General features: G+C 36.1%; 1 protein-coding gene across 5 annotated transcripts in view; it reads right to left on the bottom strand.

The window, feature by feature from the left end:
- LOC142351498 (phosphatidylcholine:ceramide cholinephosphotransferase 2-like) overlaps positions 1 to 27,664 on the bottom strand; it is a 51,333-nt gene that overhangs the window by 12,992 nt on the left and 10,677 nt on the right. The window contains exon 2 of one of the 5 annotated variants that reach the window (XM_075403548.1): positions 2,502 to 2,520. The exons of the other annotated variants lie outside the window; for them this stretch is intronic. The gene's annotated coding sequence lies outside the window, so the exon portion shown is untranslated. The remainder of the gene's footprint in view (positions 1 to 2,501; positions 2,521 to 27,664) is intronic. 5 annotated transcript variants of the gene reach the window in all.

Genomic DNA, 27,664 nt, shown 5'->3' with positions numbered 1-27,664 from the left:
CCATTTCCAGATTTTTGTATGATAAAAATTAGAAAATTAGCCGTTGTAATATATCACTAGAGGCATGATTAATATGCTGTATGCTAGATTGCAGAAGGCTCACATTGCCAAAAAATTAAAGTTTGTCAAAAAGCTGGAATTACACTTTCTAGCGATTGATAAAATGGGCTCAAAATGAAAACCCAATTGCTCGAATTTGTTTGTTCGGCTGTCATAAATCCATATCGTCACACAGACCATTGAGACATGGCCACTGCCCGCGAAGCGTTGTAAATGAACCAACTACTCATTTAATTTTCAGTAAAAACCAGTTGTTTTACAGGTAACGTGACTTTTTGACCACACACACACACACACACACACACACACACACACACACACACACACACACACATATACACACACACGGTCACACACACACACACACACACACACACACACACACACACACACACACACACACTGTCACACACACACACACACACACACACACACCACTCACACACACATACACCGGTTAATAATAAAAAACCTTAAATTCACCTACAAGCTCAAAAAAAACAAAAAGCAAGAGCTAAAGCAAATTTATTAGAAGCTTCGAATTATCTAGTTGATAATTAGTTTGGCTGTGATGGATTCATCCAAGTCAACTAGCTACTGAGGTGTTTTCAATTGAGCTAGTTATTACAGCCAATTAAATGTCATTTCAAAAATAAGAGACGGTACTTCGCACTCTTTTGCAAACCTTATTTTTATGAACGGTGGTTTTTTCATAAGTAAACTTGCTCAACTGTTGGCTAGAAGGTATGTCTCTTAAACTTGATTTTTGCAAATTGACCGACAACGAATAAAAATATCACTAAATTATCTCCACTCTAAGTGTTCTATCGATTAAGCAAAGTTGAATAAAAAGCAACAGAAAAAACTACGTTTAGCAAAGGTTAAGAGTTTGAATAAGAGTTAAGAATAGGATTCAAAAACAACCAGAGATAGCCTGCAAATTTCTGGGCAAAAAAAACCACAATAGATTGGCCAGGTCATTAAATTAAAAAGGCTGCAGAATCAGAAAAAAAGGCAAAATGCCTTATAGCACATTTTCCTCAATTTAAATTCAGCGAGCGTAGAAGTCATCTCTGAGTGAAGTAAATTAAGTATGATTTAACACACCATAAAGTAGTCTAAAATATTCTTATAATGATAGTGAAAACGAAGTTGACCATATAAATTGAGCTGCTGAGGGGTAAAAGTTGTCAAAAAAGTCAACCCATTTTAGGCATGCATAATATGACAAGTTTTAAATTCAAATCGAAACAACTAAACATAATAAAAACTTGACTGTCATACGCAATAGGATACAAGTTTCCTGTAGAAACTATTGAGAAAAAAATGAAATCCATTATAAGTGACAACTAAAAAACAAAAAACTAAACGAGTGTACATTTTTTTCTTTACAAATCCCTGGTGTCAGAGTCCTTTAAAGTTTCAATTGCTCTACAAAATCTTGTTACCAGGTCTTTGAAATCGTCAACCAATTTTCAAGAACACCAATGAAGACCAAGTAGAACGGACAATGCAGTGAAACTTCATAAAAACACTATCTCATTTATGTTTTCAAAACTGAGGAAGTCGAGTTAACCAAATCGCGGAAGTTTGTAATACATATTTAAATTCTCAGTACTACAACTGACCAAAGAAGTGACAAAAATAATGAAAAAAACCAGGCGGACAAATATCAGCGAAAATTCATTAACTCAAAAGTAGTTTGATCAAAATCAATAAAAGAGTTGGTAACAAGTTGAAAAAAAATCAATCTTGCTCAAATAAAATTCCGTGCACCCATCAAAACAGTAGGTAAGAATACAAACAAAACAACAGATAAGGGTTCAAAAAAGTTAAATTATAAACTGAACAGAACGTGACGCAACATTGAAGAGAAAAGTGTGAAGACGTCAAACATTACAAAAGAATCTCTTCAAAAACTATTAGCACATGAATGTTAAACGATGTCACAAAAAAGGGACATACGTGTCTTATATACTAATGGTTTAAAACTATACCTCTTAATAGATTCCATTGTGTTTCATTTGAGAGCTGGTCACACGTGTGATTCATGGAACCAGGCTGAAAGACTCGAAAAATTGTACAAATACAATTAAAACACAATATCTACAAATTAAAAGAACAAACGGTGGTAAAGTAAAAAAAAATCTATTACCTCAAACAACTAAAATGCTTCATTAATTATGATATCAAAAGAAACCATTAAGATCTGTCATTTTTAATACTCGGCAACAGATTGGAGAGATCAGAGATTAAAGGACGATAAGTTCGCGCAAAACTAAAAAGTTTATTAACAATTAAATGAAAATGCATAATGTCAATCATTAGCCCTATCGGAGACTTAAATTATTAAAACTGTTCACCTTTAGAGCACAGTTATCACATCTAAAAATTGTTCAAGAGAAAAGAGAAAGTTTAAAGCAAAACAGAAACTAAATTACCGCACGTGAAGACTCTATCCTAAAAACCAAAAACTGACACAAACACTATTGTTTCCACTCGACTTTTAAAGTCGTTTCAAAAAATGTCAATGTTTAAGTCAGCTAGTTTCTGTTCGTTCTACCATTAGAATTTGTCTTAAACTTAACCCCCTATTTTGGCTATTCTTTCACAAAAAAGGTTGAAATATTTATGATCAGATTCTAGAAAAGGCAGTGCTCTTTGAGAGTTCTTAATACACGTTACATAACTCATACAGAGCTATAAAAGAGAAAGAAAAGGAAAATAAGTTTTTGAATCCAGAAATTTTTTAGTTTAGTTTTGTGAAGTATGTGGTGGTTAAGGCCGGTGGGGACAAAAGTATTTGAGGGAGGGGTAGGACTTGGCCAATTTTCGAAGAGATTAGTTAAGTCGGGGGTAGGTAGGCAAAGGTGGAGGGAATAAGTATATTATCGGGGGGAGTGTTGGGGGTAGTATGAGTGGGGGATAGAGGGTGCTATGTGTAAGTAGGTATTTTTAAAGTTTCGAATTTTATTACTACGGTGTCATTAATAGGGTGTCTATATTTTCAATACAGATGAGGGACTCCTATGGGGAGAAAACTCTTCATAATGACTTTTCAACCTTGATTATTACAAGCAGTTCCTAATTACTATATATATATATATATATATATATATATATATATATATATATATATATATATATATATATATATATATATATATATATATATATATATATATATATTAGAAATTAAGCTACTGTTAATTGTAATGATCGAAAACAGAATACATTGTTCTAAAAGAGAAGTCAATGTTCGAAAAACGGAAATAAAAATTCAAGGTATGAACAAAGTTGCTCCAGCTAAAAAAACTTGTAGAATAAACCACTACTAATCTTAGAGATCAGAAAACCTGTAGAATACCAGTAATCCACTTAAAGGCGAAAAGGAGACCAATCATTGTCACTAATTAACGCTTCGTAATAGATTACTCGACCTTGATGAAATCTCGGAGAGAATCTGTCATTACCAGAACCCCGCAGTGATTCGAAATGGGACCAGAATTTCAAAATGGCTTTAGCAAGAGTCATTTAACTCTGATTAAAACACCCGCGTGCACATTTTAAATTGCCGAAAGAAATTAAAATGGTAGAAGGGCCTGCATACTTAGAGAAAAAGTTTGACTTCTATGAATTTCGTCATTTTAAAACTTTTAAAACGCGCAGGTTTTAAGCAAGGTTACGTGACTCTGCAGAAGTCACTTCGAATTTCTGACTTAATCTCTCGGACCGTTCTCCATAAACGCCAGAAGCTCTCAGTGACGTCAAGCACAGTCACCTAACCATTATATAAAACAGGAACTTGCAATTTTGAAATATTTCATTGTATATAGAAAAAATTGCCATTGTAGAATCTGTCAGTGCTGAGATCTGCTATTTCGAAACTTGGTCGTATGTGTTTAAACGACTAATATATTTGTTATCTCTGGTTTCCTGATGGGAAACAAAACTTAGTCCGACCGTATCAATGCTACCTTTCTTAGCAGTAAAATAACCTGTCATATTATCATAAATCCAAATTGCTACTGTAAAGTTTAAGCTACTTTCATAAAGTGAAATCTAGTGAAAGAAAAATAGCCCGAAAAAGCTAGAATCAATTCTAGCCCGCGGATATCGAAGTAGTTGTTTATTGTACTTGCGTTCACTTTACTGTACATAATCAGTATATTGAGCGTGAGCTTAATTAAAATCCTCAGACCACCAGCCTTGGGTTGGCTTTAGTTTTGTTAGCTAAACTAAGGAAGGCTAACCAGTTCTTTCCCATTATACCCCCCACGAATTTACAGCCCATCATTACGGTATAAATATGGTAAAGGGGGCGGGAGGGGGAAGGCTTTACATTATATGCCTACTTGCTATAATGGGAAAGACATAGCTATTCTTAGTCGTTAAAGAGGCAAGAAAAGGTGGGGGTACAGTCCAAAATTATTTTTAACATCATCAAGTATTCCTCGTCAACTTTAGTGAGGCGTAATTTTAGAGAATAGCAATGAGCAGTGGATTAGTGACCTCAGGATATCAGTTTATCTCAGTTTTTCTTTAAAGACGGAAAGTCTGGTCTTTCCCATTATAGCCCCACTCCCGACTTTCCACAAAATTATAGCCTTCCTTATGGTATGTTTACCATGATGAGAGTGACTATATGTCAAATGACCATTAACTTAGGGGGAGGGGATAAATTGGGAATGACCCCGTTTCTTCGTAAAATCCAGCTGCTAGCTTTTGAGCATTTGAAAAAAAACAACTGGAAAAACTAAAATAGTTGACAAAATCAGTGCAAATGTGTCTAACGTTTCTATGCTTATTTCTGAAAAGCATTTTTCTAGAAAATTATACAAAACAACATTTTTGCAGGCTAGCAGGAATTTGATTGGAAACATAAGAAACAAACAGAGAGAAAAATGACAAAGAGTTTATACAGTTTGCAAAAATGAACCAAACGTTTTTTAACTTAATGTCCTCAATGGCGTCTGTAATATGTAAATTTATCACGCACAAGCTTGAAAAGATTCAGTCCCAAAAACTTCTATCAATTAAATTCAAAAACTTGAACAGGTCGGCCCGTTAATGTGCGTTCGCACTTGATGTTCCGACCCGAGCTCATCTACATATTTGACTTAATTGTCTACCAAATGAAGAAATAACAAAAATAGATGTTTGCGTTGAAAACAATCGTTACACAACCTATCTACCAATTGAAATACATAATGCCATGCCTTATTACAGCGCCAATGAGATCTGACCTTATAGAGACTACGAGACAAAAAAAAAACGAAAAAACTCCACGGCAAAAACTGAATATCTAAATTTAAAAGCACAGAGTAACAACGTCAAAATGCAGTCAGATAAAACCTAAACCTTAACTACTCAAATTTAATTTGTCCTAACTATACAGCGGACGGAAAGTTTTCCTAATGAGACTATGTTACGATCAATGAGGCAAAATTCAAGAATTAATCAACATTTTTTAAACCAAGAACTTTCAAAAGTCTTAAAAATCATTAGCTTTTAACTAAATAATCCATGATAAATTACAAAAAATTACTACAAAACCAAAAGATTTTGTCTTTGGGTAGTTTAAGCCTTAGAAGCGAACTAAAGAAAAACCTCAATAATTTGAAACGATTTGCGAAAACACATTATATTATAAACACATAATTATTTCTACCATTAAAATCATTAGCCATTATCTGAATATTATGTAATTTTAATTCAATTCTCAATTCTACTAATTCAGCTGTTAGAATTATACTGGGAGATTAGATAAGTTTATTTGGGCTATATTTGTAAACCATTGGGGTCTGTTACTACGCGATTGTTCTGAAAAAAGAGAAAAAGAAGCGCAAAAATTGAACACACAAAAATTGCTTATAAAAACGCATATTGTCCAACAAGGCATCGGTCAAAAAAATTATCACTAGATATGTTTTTTTGGAATACAGAAAATTGGATGTGGCCTCTCATTGATGAAAATATGTTACAATTTGACGAAAAGTACAAAGAACTGAAAAGTTTGAAAAATGTTTTAAAATGTATATCATAAACTTTAAGACTAAAGGCTAATAACTGACTAACTGATGCGGGTAACATCATTAATTCAATCCTCAATTACAATCCTGAGAGACTGGTCAGCATTTTTTGGCTACCTAAAGAACAAAAACACGCAAAAACAGCAATTTCAAGAAAAAAAAATTGAGCGAGAAAAGTGCCGAAGGCATTAAAAAATGAACTTTTCACCAAAATTTTTCTATGCTCAACTATTTTTTCAACAGCAACGGAATTCTTCTCTATAGTTTCAAAAAATCAAAGATTTCAATAAGATCCAAAAATAAAAAATACCCGAAATTAAAAAAAAAATGAAAACTAGTGGCATTGAAGTTTTAAAACTAATAGGCAGAAAAATAAAACCTTTAATCAGATTATTTTTGGCTGCATTAGAAATCAAAAAGGTCCTGTAAGTACTAAGACTGACTAACAGTCCACGAAATAAGTTTAGGATCGGTTAATGTTCAAAAAAAAATTTCGAAAACCTTTTAAAGTCTTAACCGCCATTAAAATCAAAAGCTTTTAACGCAGGTCAATAACTAGGCTCAAAAATAACACAATGGCCTGAAAAAAATGATTCTTGTGCATAGATAATCAATAGGAGATCACAATAAGTCTTAAGACTATGAAAAAAACAACAAAAACTTGCGAAAAACAAAATTCAGTAGAAAAGTGCGAGAAGAAAATTTCGAAGCCATTTAAACCATTAGCTTTTCTCTGAACACTTTAACTGTGATCCATTGAATGTTTTTTCCAAGCCAATGTGATTAGAATGGTATTTGAATGATGGGTATATTATTTGGATGAGGTGATAAGAGATCAAAATTAACCAATAATAAGAAAATATCCAATTTTATTTTTAATTTTGATTTCTTATGTTATTGAACTCATATAATCAATAATTAGAAGATAAAACCGCCAATGAAAATTATTTTAGTACAAGTAGAAAGCAATTGCGTTCTGTCAATACTGGGACTGACTAATTGTTCACGAAAATTTTAAGATTGGTTAATGTTCAAAAAAATTCTTTGAAAAATTATTTTTTAAATTCTTAACAGCCATTAAATTCATTCAATTTCAACGGAAGTCAATAAATACACTCAAATATGCTTCAATAGGAGTTTGGGAATGTTTGTCTTGCATTGGTAATCAATAAGACAACACAACAAGTCCTTTGACTATGAAAACAACAACAAAGTCAGGCTCAAACCTAAAATTCAGTAGAGAAGTGCGAGAAGAAAAGGTCGAAGCCATTTGAAACCAAGCTTTTCACTGAAAAATTTTTTTGCGATCCACAGAACGTCTTCTTGAATCCAATAGGAGCTGTCAATAGGATAATGTGATAAGATTTCAAAAGTAACCAATAATACGGAAATATCCAAAAAAAAATTAAAACTTTTTGAAATCTTGTGTCATTAAAGTCATATTACTAAAAATAAGAAGACAAAACCGCCAGCTAGACCAAATTTGGTTACAGTATTAAAGAAGAGGGTGCTGTAATCTCAGAGACTGACTTGCAGTTCACGATAATAAGTTTATGAATGGTTAATGTACGAAAATTTTTTGAAAATTTATTTTTAAAGTCTTAACAGCCATTAGGTGTCCTGTCAAAGAACTAGATATGTTCACTTAAATCTCATCACGGAACATATTGCACTGTTAGTCGATAATTCCATGCCATTAGACTCCAAAAATTAATAGAAAAAGCTCAAAAGAAAATCAAAGATTCATTTAAAAATTACGAAAACTCAGAGTCGAATTTAAAAAAAAACATGAGCAATTCATTGAAAACTATTTTTTTTGTTCATTGGGCTGGCTTCAGTTGACTGTAAAGAAAACTTGTAATTAACGGAACCTCGATATGAACAGTGAGTTGTCTCTAGGTGACTTTAAAAAGCAAAAATTAGAAAAGTTTTATAAAAAAAGAGCTCTCAAATAGATTTCGAATGTTTTTGATATTGAAGCTCTCTATGAGACCAGAACTAGTCTTTTTATCGCCTTTAATCTATTAGGAACTCTAAATTGGTTCACTTTTTGGCAAAAATTTAAGTTTGAAATAATTTTTCTAATAGAAAATATCTTAATTTGAAGAAAACTCACACTAAATGTGAACAAATATCCCATGTTCACACAAAACTTCAATCCTCGAAAAAAACGAAAAAACAAAAAAATCGCTGGACCACCTTTTTAATGATACCACTCACATTTCTCTGCAATGAATATATCGATCGGCCAAAATTGACTGAACAAAAAAAACCCATTTGAGTATATAGTCCCCCCCCCCCCGTGTGGGGCCGGAACAAAAATGCAATATACAATACAATTTTTGGTGCTTAAGTTTTCATTATCACCACGAAAACCTAATTCAACAGAAAAATTGACATAAAAAACTAATTTACCCAAGACCTTGATGATTGAAGAAAAAGAAAAAGACCTTTGAAAAAGAAATAGTTTAATAGTTTCTTTGCAATTTTTTGACGTGATAACGTAACTATATAACGTAATAACGTAACTTTTTTTGACTTAATAACGTAACTATATACGGATTCCTTCAAAAAATTGTACAATTAACTTTACCAGAGAACATAACTTCGTTTCGCTGTCACAAAAGGACAGACTGAAAAAAATACACCGAAAAATTTCATTGCAGCCTTTTTTAAGAAAATGTTAAAACATGAAAGTTGTTAGCTGCAAAAACTATCTAAAAAACTTCAATTATTGACGCACTAGAAGGCAGATACAAATTGTTATGATATTTGTTATTTTGTTGGATATTAAGTGAGCAGACAACTTAGATAAATAACAAATATAGGCAAATCTAAATTAAAAACGCTATTATTTTACTGATACATTGACAAATTCGCAAAACAATTGATAATCATCTAAATAAGTAGTATAAAATTCTGACTAGAACCTCAACGGGGGGGGACGGACAATTACTGCAGCGTGGCAATCTACAACGGGGTGGGACATTTTGAGGTGGCCATCTACAACGGGGTGGGACATTTTGAAATTTTTTAAAATGCAGTAAAATTTTTGAGGTTTTAGTCAGATTTTTTGAAGATTTTATGGTGCTATATTATTATTTCATTCGTCTTAATTTCTTTCGGCTATTTGAAACCAGTTCTTATTCTTTGCAAAATTTGCAAACAGTGCTAATTTCCCGCCAATTATTCAGCAATGCCAGACACCTCCGCTCAAGTATGTGCCATTTTAGTACTGTAAATCTTCGCATTTCTACGCGCTATTGTTCTCTGTTGCTGACTTTTGCTATAAAAGAGCGTGCACATATCCGATTTTCACAAAACATAACCCAATTTTTAGCCAAAAATGTTCCGATTTTTCGGTTTTTTGTCCCCCCACTAGATTGTTGCGGCGAAATCTTAAAAAATTTGCCGACAGATCAAAAAATCAAAATTAGGGGAATGGAATAAAGGGTTTCAGGGGTACCAGGGGAGGCCGGCTTACAAACATTTTTGGCTAAAAAAAACATTTGTCTGCACATTTATTAGCAGAAAATATCTTTACATTTTAACCATTCTACAGATTATCCCCTACAGATTATCCCCAAAAATTCTACAGATATATTTGGTATTCACATAAGTTAACTTCCAGTTCAATTTTTTCTCAATTTATTTTCAGTTTCTGAGTAACTCTTTAACTAAATATTTCTTCATTTTTGTTAAAATTCGCCATCTTTCAAGATTTCGAAAACGACTTTGTGAAGATTGATCGACAACCACTATTTGGAGTTGCTGGGATCAAATTGTAAGTTTTTTCAATGGGAAAATTTATTAAATTTGTTGACATTTTATGTTCAATTTAGACTTTATGATGATTGAAATTTGAAAATAGACTCAAGAAACATTGGGAAAAACGATTTTTCTTAAAAAATACACGTGCGTTTGAGGGGGGGGGGGTAAAAAGCCGCTAAGTGGGGGGGGGGGGGTAAAAAGCCGCTAGGTGGGGGGGGGCAAAAATTGGACTTATCGAGATTAGTTTCATTCGTGTTATTCTGCTCAGAATTATTTTTAACAGTACTTGCTCTGCAAAGCAACTGTAAGTGAGCGGTGTTGATACCGAAAAACTATTTCTGCAGAAATAGAAACAGCAGAAACAGAAACTGCAGAAACCCATAAAGCCCTGGTTTAGTCTAATTGTTAGGTCTGTTATTCATTGGCATTGATACTTGTCCCTGTATCCGCTCATTAAGAAGCAGGATCATGGCAGCTACGAAATACAATAGAAATAGCACGCTTTTCAAAAAGTTTTTGTTAAACATTTAATGTCATTTTTTCTGATATTCGAATCGCAATCGGGGTTATGGGAACCAATAGCAGTAATTGCGTATTCAAAAAATTGATTGAGAAAAAACCAGATTCGTTTGCAATATATCGTTTTAGAAGAGATGGTGTTCCTCGTACATTAATCGGGATTCTTCTCGGATTTCGAATTATTGTAAACGTGTGTTTTTTATGCAAAATGTTCGCTTGCCCGTTTTTGACTTTTCGAGTGACTTTTACGCCCTTGACTTTTTGCGTTTTGGGTAATCTACAATTCTCTCTCACTCACAATTTCAAGCAGCTGAACTGAATTTAATACTAAAAGTCAGAGTCCTTTTTAAGTCTCCCGACGCCCTGACTCAAGCAGGCTGCAATTGATTAGATCTCCTACTAGTCAATCGAGAGCAATTTTTTCTATGTTTATTTTATTGAATTATTTCGAGAAAAGTATTGTTTCAGCTAGACGTTAATTGAAGAAACATAACAGAAGTAATGCCAACAACTGAGAACAAAAAAAGTAAGCAATAAAGCAATAAGATTATCCATTCCAATAAGGTGTTTTGCAGAAATTTGCTTTGAATGATAACGTACAACCTGTAGACATAGAACGAAAAGCTACTGTTATACAAATCATAGAAAAAAGAAACTTGTCTAAAAAGACTGTAACAAAAAAAAATTTCACAACCTATTTAGAGTTTGTTCTCCGACCAATCAAAGAGTGCCTGGACAAAGGTTTTATTGATCTCAACCAATGTCACTGTGGGAAGTGTGAAGTTCCCGAAAAGTTCCAGGTAGAGGGCAGGGTTGTCGTTCAATTCAATAACGGAGAGCTTCTCATCTACCTTCGCAACAACTAAGTAAGAATTTTTTTTACAGGACCTGATTACGGGAAGGAACTATCTGCTCTATCCGGTTGTTTTTCTGCTTTTTAACTTATCATATCAATGAACCGGATAAAGGGTAGGAGCTTTTGAAAAAAATTCGGGTCCTGCGAAATTTTAAACCAACTTTTGAATAGAAAATACAACAGAATCGGTCAATTTATTCGACTCAACAGTTGTTGAAAGGATCAGTAGATCACATACACAACTTTTTCTGGTCTCTCAAAAAAGTTTAACGACAAGAATTACAAAATAAATAAACAATTAAGCCAAGCCCGCGAACTTATTTGGTTAATACGTTTCATTAAACAATGTACAAATCTTTTATTTTCGATGTGTCTTGTTTGTACTGAATTGTAACTTTCTATTTAATTGAAACTAATCTCTATGTAAACTTTTGAAATGAGCTGAGAAAAGGCCAAAGTACCTATTGGGCAATCTGTTGGCAGCTGTTTCAAGTCAAAATCAAAAATCCAAAATTCCAATGAAAGACTGTGAACTCTGGAGGTTGAGCTCGCCGTAGAAGTTCTGGTCGCGAACATTTGAGATCGGCTTTGCAATATATTGATGTGGAGATCAAGCAGCTTCTAGCAATCGAGCTAGTGGTTCGCGGCGCACGTTGTGGGAATTTTGTTTTGGGGTGGAGGATTTTTGATTGAGACTTGAAATAACTGCTACTGGATTCTTGAGAGGAACTTTTTACTGAGGGAGTTGTTACTAGCTACAGGTTTGAAATACAACTTGTGGAATACAAGAAGAGGAGGGACCGGACGTTCAGCACTTCAACAAAAACTCTAAAAATTTTATCTCAGTTGGTGCTTACTTTTGTATAGTTCTGTTCGCGGGCTTTTTAATGGTAAAAAACTTAGTTAGTCTGTGAAAATGCATACACAAATCACTGAGTTTAATCTTCGTCAGTTGATGAATAGTCTATAATGCGAGCTCTTGGTTTTTTCGCTGCTCCTTTTTTTGCGTTCTGCTTTCTCTTTTTGCTTTTCGGTGCTGGCAAAGTGACTTGATTCTCACTTGAAATACTTGCGTTATGGGATTCAATTGCTTGGTCCAAAATAAAACAATCGCAAGCTGGGTCTGTAGAAGACCCACTGTCCGATAACTCTGACATTTTGTCAAAATCTACCAAGTTTTCTTCTAATTCATCTTCACTATAATCACGTTGATAAAAACCTGGGTCTGGGGAGTTGAAACTTGAGTTGAGAATGGTGCTTGTTTGTGGAATGGTTGTTGTTGGTTGTTGCTTTGGCTGCTTATTTTTCTGCTGCTCGTTCTGTTTGCGCCTTTGCTGTGCATGCTGCGTGCTACCCTGCGCCTGCTTCGTGCTACCCTGCGCCTGCTGCGTGCTATCCTGCACCTGCTGCGAGCTACCCTGCGCCTGCTGCGTGCTACCCTGCGCCTGCTGCGTGCTATCCTGCACCTGCTGCGAGCTATCCTGCGCCTGCTGCGAGCTATCCTGCGCCTGCTGCGAGCTATCCTGCGCCTGCTGCGAGCTATCCCGCGCCTGCTGCGAGCTACCCGCGCCTGCTGCGAGCTATCCCGCGCCTGCTGCGTGCTTTCCTGCTCGTTTTGGCTTGCATCAAGCGAACCCCAATCCGGCTCATCTAGTATTGCTTTGTAAAACATGTCCTCTCTCAATGAGTTGTGTCCATAAGGCAACGTTCATACTTGGTCACTTAATATGAATCTTTTATCATCATAGCCCGAGAATGATTTCTTGTTGACAACTATTGTGTGAAGCCTGTGGTTGCTAGAGGCTATTCGGGTGTTGAGAAGACGCACCACCTCGCCGCCCAAAAGAGTTTGCTTGTATAATTCATGGGTCATGCTGCGCCGTGCATCTTTTGTTACCCCTTTTGCTGACTGTTGGGCGCAACCTGAGAAAAAAAACTTGGTTTATTTCAAATTTATCCCGTTTTTTCCATATCCCAAAAAAACTTTGTTTGCTAGAATGTTTCGCAAATGCCTGTTGTTTTGATTACTTGTGTTTGTAGAGTGAAAAGGGGGGGCTAGTGAAAAAGACTTGCCTTCAGCGAGCTTGATTGAATACAGCTTTGGCTTGAGTCCACAAAACTCAGCAATTGGCCGGCTTCCCATCTCATCTTTGAATTTAAGAGTGACACGTGCATTGTCCCAGCTGTATTTTGGGTGCTCGGGAGGGAAGTTCGAAAAATCAAATTGCTCTGCAACCTGCTTTTTCTTCTGTATTTCTGCAAAGAAATCTCTTGAGCGCACTTCATACAAGAAGGAGTCTGTGTCTGAATGAAGCAAATTACAATCAAAGTTCTTCTTCATAACTTTGTAGTGAAACTTAAACATGAATTTCTTAGCCAAATCCAGTAAAAAAGCACCGACGATGGTTGGTTTGTCCCACAGTATTTCTGATTGTTGAAGGCATACAGTGACCAGATCTCCACTGATAATTTTTGATGACTGGTACTCGGGCTTGTCTGTCCATTTGAGTGTTTCTTCTTCAGTGCGCGCCAATTTCACTTTCATTCTGTTTCGTTTTCCCTCGCAAGTTTTTCCGAATGATGAGTTTACCATTAATTTGTATAAATCTTCCTCAAACTCATTCTTTGCCTGCTTTCTTTTTTCGGTATTTAGTTTCACGTATGGCGCCAGCCACTTCTTGTTTGAATGATAACACTCGATGAAGCTTGGTTACTACCAATCCTAGTTCAACATAGAGTTTCAAGGTTTGGTAGTGTAGTGTATAATTTTGTTTATCGAAAAGCGTCTGGATGAGCTTTTTTACCTGCGGGGGTTTTTTAATTTGCATATCGGCCAACAAGTCGCTTTGGTATTCACTGAGCCAACATTCATCAATAGCTTCTTTTGTGGGTGCCAAGGGAAAGTCAGAGTGTAGATCATGTAGGCTGTCGGGATAGCTTAGGTCTACTTTAACTATGTATCCTACTGGGTCATCATCTGGTGTATTTAAAATTCGGTGAAGAATTTCCTGAGCATTATCGTCGGTCCACTCACTCTTGTCGAACAGTTCAAATTGACATAGTGGCAGTGGGAATTTTTCCATGATTCCTCCGTATAGATTATTAGCGTCTATCATAATGATGAACGAAGAAATGTTTTTTGGTTTGTAATCAGGAAGAAATTTGTTATTTGCGCGACAAAGACGCTTATTGTACACCGAGCTCACGCCTCCTCTTATAAGGTTCTCAAACATATCAAGGTGTTCCCTCTCAGTTAGAAGATGTAAATGGGGATTGCAAATTTTGAGCATTGCGTCGCCCGACAAATTTGATGCAGTGTAATACTGACAGCAATCCAGTCCTAAGGTGTCATAGCAAACTTGTCGAAAGCAAAGAACAACTGCGGCGAGTAGGAACACATCAGTTTTCAAGCACAAGTTGTAGTATTCACCAATATTTTGACATGAAAATAAATTGAATACCTGGAGCGCTTGCTTGTACTCATCTTCACTCACTGTGATTTCATATTGCTGTAAACTGTTGGTCCATTTGTCACGAGGGGGAAGCTGTGTCTCTTGAAGTTTTTCAAAACTGTCAACGTAGCAATAAGGGAACGAGCCTTTTTGTTTCAACAGGTTTACCGACGATGTGGGCCACTCTTGAAAATGTTGTTCAAGCAAGCTGAACTGATCCGGGGGCAGGTTCTGTACCAGTTTGTCAAGAGAAGCATTCATGAAATTGAAGGAGTCCAATAGTCTTATGTATTCATACTGGTTTGTCCAAACGCCCTCTTTGTTCTTTGTTGCTTTTATATGCACTCCAATTTGCAACGAGATGAATTTCTCACTTGTGCTTGGTACCACAGAAATTGTATTTTTCTCATTCAGGCTCTGTAGTGCAAGTACTACGTGATGAAGGTCATAGTTTGTCAAATTGTGGGCAAACAGTGGAGTAAAATTTAGGTTTCTACGTTTCAAATTACACTGCGAGTGTGCCCATCCCAAAAATTTTCCTGTGAAGTGACAGTGATCTAGTACTGTGGGATCTTGTGGACTTGTATTCAATTCGTTTTCGCAAATCCAACACAAAGTAGCTTCTCTTTTTGGTATTGATGGTTCACGGGAAAAATTTTTGTAATGTTGTTTAACATCATAAATGCTCTTGGCAATTTTCTCCAGCGACTTGACAAATTCAATCATGACATTCGGCCCACACTTCAGATCGAAAAAGAATGGTTTCGTTTCATTCAAGGCCACAAAAAGCAAAGCATAGCTGCATGGCTTGTGTTCTTCTAGCGCTTTAGTAGTGCTCAAGCTTTGTGTGTTGCTGCTGCTGCTGCTGTCAATAACGGGTTCAATTATAGACTCCAGATCAAAAAATCCGACTATAGGTGCAAACCAACGTGCTTGATTATTTTTAAATTCAAATTTTTGCTGTCCTGCTTTTGGCATTTTAATAATTGCTCGTGTGTTTTGGTGGCATATTTCTTCATGTCTCTCATGTCGTTCGATTGAAGTGCTAATATGAAAACAGTTTCGACACAAATGGTTGTCCAAACGCTGTTATTTCTGAATGTACTGGTGAATTAGTCCTTTGATATTTGTGATCAGCACATAATGATGCATTGAACCATCACTTAGCAAGAGTAAGTCCAGGTTGAATTCGAAATTTTGGTTGTTTGATATGCGGAAAGGAATCAATTTTTTGTTTGAGTGCCGAAATACATTAACGCGTACCTGGTTTAGCTGTTCAAACTTTTTCAATTGGTGAAAGGCCATTGGCATCATGAATTCACCAATTGGTTACTTTGCTCCGGGATTTTCTGGACCATACATTATTGGATTTGTTTTTTGTCTCCAGGAGGCGTTGTCCGGTATCAATTTGGGTCCAATTTTGTTGTGATATTGTGCAGTATAGCAGTATAGGAAACATTTTTCATCATGTCTGTTGCGAATGTTGAGCAAGTATTGACTTCCAGCCAACTCAGTTGGGAGAGCTAGATAGGAAGAGGCACTAATTGGTTTTGACTTGACAAATCGTAGTTCGACATTCTCAATTCTATCTACCGTCCAACCGCTCCCATGAAATGCGAAGTTGTTCAGTGAGAGGAGCATTTGCTCAATCATTCCAGCAAAGCATGATTTACTCAATCCGGTGAAGTCAACGCGCTGCATTTTTGAATTGATATATATCTGAATTCGATCGGGTTGGCTATCAACGGTTTCATCACCTGTTGGTTTTGTTAATTGCATCAATGCACTGAATTGAAGTTTTTGTGCGCTATTTTGCGTGTTCAGTTGAACAACATTTTCGATCTCGTCCTGTTTAGTCCGCATAAAACTTAGCAGATCTATTTCCTGTTCCCCCACTGGTGTGTCGTAGGTTTTCAAAACACCACCGAAAGCTTGCTCGGACGGAAGAATTCCAGAACTTGGGTTGTTTTCCAGATCAGCGTTCCATACTGGAAGTCCATGGTTTTTGTTCATATGCTCCATGTACTTGAGGTTGTCTACATAGAACTTGTTGCAGTAGAGACAGTAGCGGGGATGTTTTGGGTTGTGTTGCTGTATCATATGCGTTTCGAGTTCTATGACTTTTTCATGAGCAAACGCACATTCATCGCACACGAATCGGTTGGTTTGGACGTATTGTTTATGAACCGTTTGCATATGTCGTCTGAGGCTGCGCTTATCTGCGAGTTTTTTTGACAAATTGTACACGTTTCAGCGTTCATTATGAACAGTGGAAAGAGAGAAGGAATAGGAACGCAAAAAAGGAAAATAAAACTACGAAAAGGAAATGAAAATAGTTGAAGTTTTTCAATTAAGTGAATTTCAGGTTAAGGCAAAAAGCAAATGTAAGAATTTTATTGTCGGGCAAGCTGTAATTTTAACTTGTTTCATCCAATCATAGTGCGCGTCTTTTTTGTTTACTTTTGCAACAGAAAGCTACTGCTCCGCAAACAGCAGTAAAGGGGGGACGCACCGCGCAGACTGTTGTGTAAACAACACATAGATTTATATGCTGAACGGTTTTTCTACTTTTTGTTTGTTTAAAACAGGTGATATTGAGTTCGCAGTTTTACTTCTTATTTGTTTACCCTAATTTTGGTACGGTGTACGACTATCTGATAAAAAAGTGTTTATTGATTGTTTACTGTGATTTCACTACAATCCAAGCTTCAGCTGGGTTTATTTCGACCCAGTCCACTTTCGCTTATTTGTTTAAAACATTGTTTCGCACACTTGTTTGTCCAATGTCTGAAATTTTCAGCATCGCTTAATTCTGTCTCACAATATTTTTCTAGTGCTAAGATGAATCTTTAGTTAAAGTTTAATTAAGAACTGGTTTCGAGATGTTAACAAAATTATCATGCTTTAACATTGTGAAAAGCAACAAAAATACAATATGTACAATGATGACTTTCTTGACGGGGGCATAACATTGGCTCAATGGAGGTGTTTCATCGATGCTGACATCATCAAAAAAATTGTTGGCAAGCAACGGGAGGCTTTCCGTGGTTTTTCTTTCTTCACTTGGCGACTGATCACAATTCCAAAAACCAGATATTTGCTCAACTTCTTCTAGCTGCCCCAATTGATTCTCCCAAATTTCAATGCAGTCATGATCGTAGTCTGCAAAAAGTTTTCTTGTTCGCTTTGCCAATTTTTTCACATCCTGCTTTTTTGTTTGAATGGGAGTAATACATCCATAATATCGATGAGCATATGGAGACTCTTCTTGTCTTGGTGATTTTTCTGGCGTTTTTGTAAGATGAAATAAATCGTTTTGTTTTGTGTATTCAAGTATTGGTTCAATGTAATTAACTGGAACAATAAAGCTGTTTTTTGTGTGCCATAATTCTGTCTTATAATCAAAGCTTTCCTTTACAAGGACAATATTTTTGAAGTTGTGACACATTCGCACAAGGGTTCGAGTGCCTCGCTCACTTGTCTTTGCAATTTCTAAATATTCAGCAGCCATATTGCAGGTGATGGATAAACAATTGAGATGTTTCTGTTCTGATTTTACGGATTTAAACGGTAACAAAGCACACAGTTTTCTTTGTAAGGAAAATTTTATAAAGACCTAGAACAGCACCGAGTCTAGAACCAATTCTAGTAACAAGAGAAATGAAAATCTGCTTTTATATGTTATGGAATGGAAAGGAAAAGCAGGATGAAAGCAAATTCAAGAAGAAAGTTAAGCAACAAAAGACTTGCAGTAATGTAATAATGTGTCAAAGAACTAAAGAATTTTCACAAAACTTATATTGAACAACAAGAAAGAACAATGGCGGAAAGATTGAAAAAATTGTTGCAGACTGATTTGTTTATTTGACTTAATCATTTCATCATTATGCCGTCATGTCTATAAATAGAATTATGTCATTATGACCTAAGTTGAATTGGGTTGCTCTCTAGAAACATAAATAGACTCGAGGAGGCGAGCTAATTTATCCATTGCTAATGAAAATTTGTCAGTTTTTAGATTTAAAGGTCGGGACTTGTAAAACTGTTTTCTGCTGTGGCCTTTATAATGCTTGGCCCGGCGATGTTGCACTAGTGAATGGAAATTTTTAAATTCCCTTGGACAATTGTGACATTGAATGGGTCTTGATTCAGCAGGGTATATTTTTTCCGATCTTTTGAATTTCATATTTCGTATAAATGTCATAGCTAATATAAAGGGGTATAAATTTGTTTACAAGCGTAGGGAGGGGGGATTTGTTTGTTCAGCTGTTATCTTGTCTAGACATGTTGGCGTGAGGTTTGAAATTGTTTACATTCCAACAAACAGTAATGTATTAGTCATTTATCATTTCAGATTACTTTGATACAGTTTGTCTCAATATATGCATCATTATGGGTAATGTTTTGTCTAAGGATGCTGAGTACAGCGACTTTCATTTGGATCTCTCACTCAATCAAAAACGGCTTGTTAGGGCTGCTGTTAGGACTTATCATACCACTGGCACCTATTTATCCTTGAAATTGTTCAAACGTGATAGTACACAGGTCGACTGGGATTTCAATCAAAAAATTACACTTTCAGCGCGAGTTTCGTTTGCTATGTCAGAACATAGAAAAACTAGAATAAATGCTTGATCAACCAGTTGGTTTGATCGACTCACTTCTAAAACCGAATTCAACCGATGACTCGAAGCGTCCAGCAAAACGGGCCGGCAAAACACCAACTCAGCGCCAGAAGAAGATACCAAAAACATCTGTAACAGTCAATGAGGAATCGGAATAATTTCTATTATACCTTTTGCTTCCTGTCATTGTTTATGCTTTCATATTTAGTTTATTAGCTTTTTCTTTTTTGTTCGTTATGGTTGAGGCGATGTATGAGAACAGTCCTGAATATTTCAAGAAATTTCAAAAACGTTTCAAGTACAATATTTGTGAGACGGAACCAAAATTTGAAAACACAACAATTGAAAATTATGCATATGGTTATCATTCATCTGCAACAGTTATCGAAGGTTGTACATTTAGCTCCAATCATTATCATGTTATGTATGAATTTGGTTCGCAAGATGATAACATATTCGATTCTCTTTATGTACCTGCGGTGATACCGTGTCTGGTTAACTGTTTCAAATTACTTATTCAGCCTACGCAAAAAGACTTTGTTAAACGTGGTGCAATAATTTCACGACTACATGTTGCTGTTGAATACCTTTCAAAATCAACTTCTTCTGCAGTTACCAAGAACCAGAAACAACTTCCAGCACCCTTGAGTGAGGCAACAGTGAAATCTATTAGTACTTTGACGGCCAACAAACGTTCTTCTACAGTCCCTGATGTAACTATGAAACGATTTTGCCAGCATATGCTAGGTGAACACTCGTCAACTCTTTATCAGATAATGGATATTCTGCTTAGTGGCCACGGAAGTTTTGTGAGAGAAACCTCAAACTCTTTCATAACCTTTCAATTTTGTAAAAATTGATATTCAAAAAGTGTTGTTGTTTGAAAATTGAATTAACTTTTACTTCATATGTTTTACAAAAGCTAGCAACTCTAATTCATTTACATCAGTTATAAACGGAAATTTCTCACTATAAAAATAATGAACAATGTATATGCAAAATAAACCACAAAGCTGGGAGTCTGAGGATTGCAATGGAGACTGAATGTCTCTTCTATGTTCCATGATATCCATCATTATCTCCAAGTCTTTACACTGTTGTAAACGGTTGAAAATATCCTTGTAGGTAGTCAAGGGTAGAGCCAATGGATCCGCAAAATATATTATTGGGTATGCATATCGTTTAGCTAGCACTACCCAGTGGGTTCCAATAGAGTTGGATCGTGATGCATTAACAATAATAAATGTGTTGGTTTGCAAGTTCAGAGGATAATTATCAGCGGCATAAAGCCCTCTGAATTTGAATTTGAGGTGTTTACACTTTTTCACCTGAAGATGAATTTGATCTCCGTCCATTAGTATGTGATCATGGGAAGAGCGTTTTTAGATGCGTTTCTTGCAGAGTCAATGTAGATCGTAGATGCTTTTTCCCCAAGAAAAAATATTTCAACGTTATGAGCTAACGCTGCATCGAACTTGAGTTCGACAGACAATGATGAATTTGTGAGCTCTGGATGAATAAAGTCATAAGTTGCCTTTTGAGTGCTGGTCAGATCAAATACCATTATATAATGGTTTGCGAACTCACTCAGAGGTATTCCATGGCCATTTTCTACATAAGCTAATGCACTCATTGAATTGTAGTACAACCTCTTGTTGTCAGTTGTTGACATTGGAGTTCCGGCCGTTGCAAAACCATTTCGATAAATGGTTATCTCTCTTAAACCAAATTTTTGATAATGGAATGGATTAGCGATGTTGGTACCGATGAATGCTGTACCAACGCATAATGCAACAATGACTCTTCTGATTGGCTCTTTAGAGAAAATATCCTCATGTTTCCAGCTTTGTTGGCCTGTTGTAGCCAAGAATGTTTTGGTAATTACTTCATTGTATCGGTAAATTGCCGGAGTTTTCAATAATGTCTTCTCAATTGCACCTACAACATTATCTGACACCGTCATCTTCCTGACAAATAAATTAGCCTCATCTATTTTAACCTTGTAGTGTTTCGCTGCGTCTTCGCTGATGACGGCAAAGTCATCTTGGGATCTTCTCATTGAAATGCGTAACGTAACTCCACTAACCAAATGTTTCTCACATGAAAAGAAATCAACCGCCAACTTTCCATATAATGTTATGCGTGCGGATTGTTGCACTGTTCTTTTTCTTATATCTGATATTGCTGCTGGAATAGTGCCGGGGTTTTCTTCATACTCATACCCCTGACATTTCTTTGCGTCTGTCCCATGAGAGAATTCAGTTTCTATGAAACTTTTGTGTGCATAGTGTCCATTAGCTGTTGAAATTTTGATACCATTTGCAGAAACAGTACAGTCGGCGAAAAGTGAATGAAGGATATTATTAGCAAAATATGGAAGATCACTGGCATTAGCGTCACCAGCTGTGAAGCGCAAATCCGTTCCATCTGTTTGAAGTATTCGACACTTGATCTCCAGGTAAATTTTTTGTAAGTCAATAAAATTGTTGCGATCACCAACAACTTCAAATTCCAATGATGATCCTGACGGCGAATAAAGCGGTCCTGTTTTTTGCTCGAATGATTGATCAAATTTTACCAGCAAAGGTGGTTTTTCAAATAAGTCTAAAGAACTGTGAGTGGCTTCAGATGGTATCACAATATTAGTTCGCATTTTTCACTCGCGAGAAAAATACAGACGACTCCTTTTCGGACGGGGTTTTCGAGAAATGATTCTTCTGGTTGAGATTTTTCGTTTTTGGTTTGAACGAGGTCTCGTGTATTGTCGTCTTTTTCGTCCAATTATTTTACGGCCTGATGCAATACGTGATTGAAGAGATCCACCTATTTGTTTGCGAGCTGTTTTGGCTACTGTACTTTTCAGTGCTTGTTTTGCTGACTTTCTTCTGGTTGCAACTTCTACTAACTCCGGTGCTCCTTGAACAAATAAATCACGACCAATCTTTTTTGCTGCGGGCCAGAGAAATTTGCGTGCTAATGGCAGAGCAAATCTTCCAATACCTGCAGCAAGCGCTCCAAAACCGCTGCCTCTTTGTCTGTAGTGTCCAAAAAAATGCGGCATTGATTGAGATGCTTGATTGCTGTAGTATGCCTCCATATTAAATAATTTTTTGAAATTTTAAACTGACTATAACTTTTCCGGTTCCAGTAAAAGGAATTAGTTTTCCAGTTTCGTTTCTCAACTCTACCTGTATGTTCTGAATGTTGTTTGATAATATTGGCTTGTAATCCAAATTTGTGTAGGACTTGTGGTGTATGGGTGTCACTGTGTTTATGCTACCGCTTCTCAAACGTCTTTCAGACTCAATAATTTTTATTACTGGAGCTCTCACATCACCAACGTTCTGATGTTCAATTATATCAATATATACAACTATTAACTGTGATCCGCAAGTGATATCAACGGGAAATTCTCCAACATGTCTGTTCAAAGAGTTGCCTGCTTTTTCTGACTTGTAACCAATGTGAATAAAACCATGATTCGAAATATCTCTTATTCCTTTAAAATGAAGAATACTGGGTACTTCTCCATCTTCAAATGACAAACCTTCGTTAGTTCCAATTTTCAAAACTAACTTTTGCGTTACAGTGTCAAAATCATAGTCAAAGTTTTTCAATTGAGCGATTCGAAAAATCTCATTCAGAAGCTCTTCTAAACTGTTGTATATACCTTTGCGAATTCTTCGAAGTTGTCCGGTTCAGTTATGTGAAGCATCAAGTTCAGCGCCAGAACTGACATACGCAACTATTTCGGCTGAGTTTACATTATTGATGTTTGAGGGAAATGATATTGAAGCAAGGGCAACTTGCCAATCTCCATCTAACTGTAATGGTTGAGCGAGTTGATTTCGAAACTTGGCCATAGTATTACTGGTAAAAATTCCCATTGATGCATTCGATATCAAATCAATAGTAAATTCTCCATGAATACTCATGTTTAATCTTTGACAGGAAGAACGTTCACTTGGACTAATTCTGGTTCATAAAATTTACCTTCAATTATAACGTTGTTTGCGTCTATAAGGTTGTATGTTGGTGGACTAAGGGTAGCAACCTTGAATACTGTGAAGACTTCGTCTGTGTAATTTTGTTTATAACCTTTCCTAAATATTTCGTCTGGCTTTGCAATCCGAACCAGGTCTCCTTCTTCGTATTTTGGCTAGTATTTTTTAGAAACGGTTCATGTTTTAGAAACGGTTCATGTTTTTTGAAAGTTTTATTTGGTGCAAGTTGGGTAACACGATTAACACGAGTGTTTATAGTATTTACAAACTGGGGCAATTGCTTAATATAAGTCCAAGGCCAATTTTCCTCCAGGTATTTGTGAATAATGTTTTTGAGCGATCGAATATTCCTCTCAGCAAATGCCGACTTGGTTTCGTTTTCGGTTGTATATAAATGAATCTCCTTTTTTTCAAAAAATTTTTTGAATTCACCTCTAAACTCGGATCCCTTGTCTGTCCAAACCCTTTTTGGTTTTTTCTGTTCAATCATTTTTTTGAACGCTTCAACAACGTCTTTTGTCTTTTGCATATAAAGCCTTCATTGGTTGCACTCTAAGGTATCGCGATAAAACATCAACAGCCACCAGTAAATATTTGATTCCATTGTTGTGTTGGGCAATTTTATCCATATACGCCACATCGACAGATCAGATTTCGTTTATTCTATATGCAACAGCTTTTAGTCTCGGAAAAGTTTTTCTGAATTGTCTGTATTTTGTGTATGGAGCTTTCGACTGAAGGTATTGAACCACTTTGGATCTTGGTTAACCACTGGCTTTCTTCAAGTTAGCAATGCTACCAAAAGCTGCACTACCTTTTGTGTATAATTTGTTCAATTGTTTAACGTGAGAGGAAGTAATTTGTCCACGATCTAGACGGTTGGATTTCGTCTTTTGCATCTTCAAAGCTTCCTTCATCGTCGCCAGAAGCTTTTGATTCTTCTGTTCTCGAGACTCCTGATTCTTCGTTTTCTGGTTCATCCTCAAACAACTGTATCTTTTCGTTTAGTGATAAGGCAAGAAATTTTTTTGCGTATGTGTTACAAGTTAATTGTGAACTGATATCTAGAAAGGTCAGGACTTGGTAATGTTCAAGTGAAAGCTTAGAGGTTGTTTGTTGTAGATCGTAAAGAAAATCTGCGACAAGAATTCCAGTGCTTGACTTATTAACCACTAGTCTCGACGTCTGATCCAGCGATAGAGATTCTGATTCTTCTATTTTTTCCAATATTATGCTCGCTTTTTCAAACTTTTTTCTGTCAAGGTGTTTAATATCTCTCAAAACACGCTCCCTGGAAAATTTTGTATCAGTTTTGTCATCTCTAGTCTCATTCAACTCATCTTTGACATTCTCCAAAATATTATCGGTCTGCTGTTGCGTGTCTTGTTGCGTGGTAGAAGGTGCTGGTGGAGACTTGCTTCTTTGCAACAGTGATATTTGTTTTGCTTTCTCTCGGACATTTTTATTGTTGAGAAGTTGAGCAATTTGAGGTTGTTCATTCGCATACATTTGACGAAGAATTAGCACAAACTCTTCAGTGTGCATTTTGCTTATAGTATTTAGTGTTTATAGTATTTACAAACTGGGGCAATTGCTTAATATAAGTCCAAGGCCAATTTTCCTCCAGGTATTTGTGAATAATGTTTTTGAGCGATCGAATATTCCTCTCAGCAAATGCCGACTTGGTTTCGTTTTCGGTTGTATATAAATGAATCTCCTTTCTTTCACAAAATTTTTTGAATTCACCTTTAAACTCGGATCCCTTGTCTGTCCAAACCCTTTTTGGTTTTTTCTGTTCAATCATTTTTTTGAACGCTTCAACAACGTCTTTTGTCTTTTGCATATAAAGCCTTCATTGGTTGCACTCTAAGGTATCGCGATAAAACATCAACAGCCACCAGTAAATATTTGATTCCATTGTTGTGTTGGTAATGTTCAAGTGAAAGCTTAGAGGTTGTTTGTTGTAGATCGTAAAGAAAATCTGCGACAAGAATTCCAGTGCTTGACTTATTAACCACTAGTCTCGACGTCTGATCCAGCGATAGAGATTCTGATTCTTCTATTTTTTCCAATATTATGCTCGCTTTTTCAAACTTTTTTCTGTCAAGGTGTTTAATATCTCTCAAAACACGCTCCCTGGAAAATTTTGTATCAGTTTTGTCATCTCTAGTCTCATTCAACTCATCTTTGACATTCTCCAAAATATTATCGGTCTGCTGTTGCGTGTCTTGTTGCGTGGTAGAAGGTGCTGGTGGAGACTTGCTTCTTTGCAACAGTGATATTTGTTTTGCTTTCTCTCGGACATTTTTATTGTTGAGAAGTTGAGCAATTTGAGGTTGTTCATTCGCATACATTTGACGAAGAATTAGCACAAACTCTTCAGTGTGCATTTTGCAGAAAAGCAATACAAGGTAACGCAATCAGTTTAATTAGACGGATTCCAGAATCTGATCGAAAAAACCTGATTCTCTCACTTTTTTCAACTCTCCTGTCTGCAAGTTTACGTAGTGTTTTCTCGAATTTTTTTAATTCAACTTTATTGATCGGTACAATTCCAGAGAATACGTTCATCACACAGTCACTCAAGAACCAAATGAAATCGCCCTGATGTAATATTCCTATTTGAGCTGTGTTCTCATTCCTCTTATTTACCCATTGCTTGAGCATAAGCAAATGCTTCTTTTTCATTTGTAATTGTTGTAATGACTGCTTAAGGGGACGAAATGTAAAAAATAGAAGGATCCGGTCCAATTAGTTGCGATGAAAAACGTAAACCCTGGCTAGTTTTTGGGTCGAGATCAATCATCAAATGTCCAAAGGGCTCCGCAGTTGCTAGTTTGTATGCTTCTTTTATCAGTTGGAGACAATTCAACTGTTTTCCAAGATATTAAATTTGTTGAATGTCACGAAGAGACTTGAATAATATTATGTGTGTTGTATTCAGATCAATGTTTCTGGACCCTTTGCTTTGATTGAACAAATTATGCTTGACGTATATAACATGTAATTTGCGATGACGTCCTGAGGTAGCTATTTTTACAAATTCTTTATCGTTGAAGATTTCTTCACATGAATCGTCATAGATAAGCAGACAATGCGATAGTTTTTTTGTTATATCAAAGCCTGAGTATTTTAGAAACTCAATCCCTGGTATAACTCGTTGCATATCTTTGAAAAGTGGTTGGAACTCTTTGTAAAAATAATAAATTTTTTCAAAACGTGGATAAAAGGTCGAACCTTTTAGCATTCGAAACAAGAGTTCTGTTTTACCACAACCACTTGGTTCTACAATTGACATGAATACCCTGTCAGGTGTAAGAATATTTTTGTTCATAGTTTAGGATTAGGTAAAATGTAACCAACTAAACTCGATAAGAGAGCAATCCAAACTGATTTCTCTTCACAGCTTTCTGATAATAGAAAGAGCATAGAAAAGCAAAGAATGATCATTAAGACAATGATACTCACTCGAACAAAAAATATTACTTCGGACCTTGGCACTGTTGAATTTGAACAACAACGCCATGGGGGCCTCTCCTTGTTGTTTACATCGAAGACTAAATTACTGATACCGGCGTCAGCCTCGTCTCTTTGATTCATTGGAGAAAAATAATTAAGTGAAAAGTGAATTGAAACAAGGATGATATAAAATGTTAATTTTTTGAATTATTCACTGGGCAACTGTTTCATGTACCAGAACTCAAATAAATTGAAACCTTTAATATGACTTATTATCTCTAGTTTATAACAAACGGTTGATGAGTCATTTTCCTCGAACGATAGTTGATTGAAGACTTTTTCAACTTCGGGGTGCTCCAATACATATAACCGCAACTCATTCGGCATCTCATTAAGTGATAGCTCACGTTCTGGCGGTGTTTTTTTCAATCTAAATTGAGGAACTTTTTTGTCCGCCCATTGCTTCCAACGTGGGATTCGCTGCTCTTTGGGGGACTGTATAAGCTTCTCGTTTGTTTTGTTCATAGCCATAATTGAACTGATTCCGATGTTCTCGAGCTCTCTGTTTATTTTTTACGTACAGTTGGAAGTGATAGAAATTATCTATCACGGGCAGGAAAGCCCTAAAGCTGTCTAGCTCGTCGGGAGAAAGAGTAATGGTTGCAAAATAACGTTTTGCTGCTGCGCTATAAAGCGGGTTGTAACGCGGTTGTTGTGCTGTGTTTGGCTTTTTGTTGAGATAGTTCGCTCGGTTCTGTTGATCACTTGAAAAATTATTCTGTATTGGTGGAGAGGGATCCTGAACTCTATTGCATATTACAATCGACTGATCGTCAAGTGGAGTCAAGCAAGTGAATATCTTCAAATTGTCTGACAGATAAGTTGT

This window comes from Convolutriloba macropyga, chromosome 13, assembly GCF_964194025.1.
Source record: "Convolutriloba macropyga chromosome 13, txConMacr16.3, whole genome shotgun sequence".
Taxonomy (NCBI): Eukaryota; Metazoa; Xenacoelomorpha; order Acoela; family Convolutidae; genus Convolutriloba; species Convolutriloba macropyga.
The sequence above is the reverse complement of the archived record's forward strand: the minus strand, read 5'-3'. Positions and strand labels throughout refer to the sequence as shown.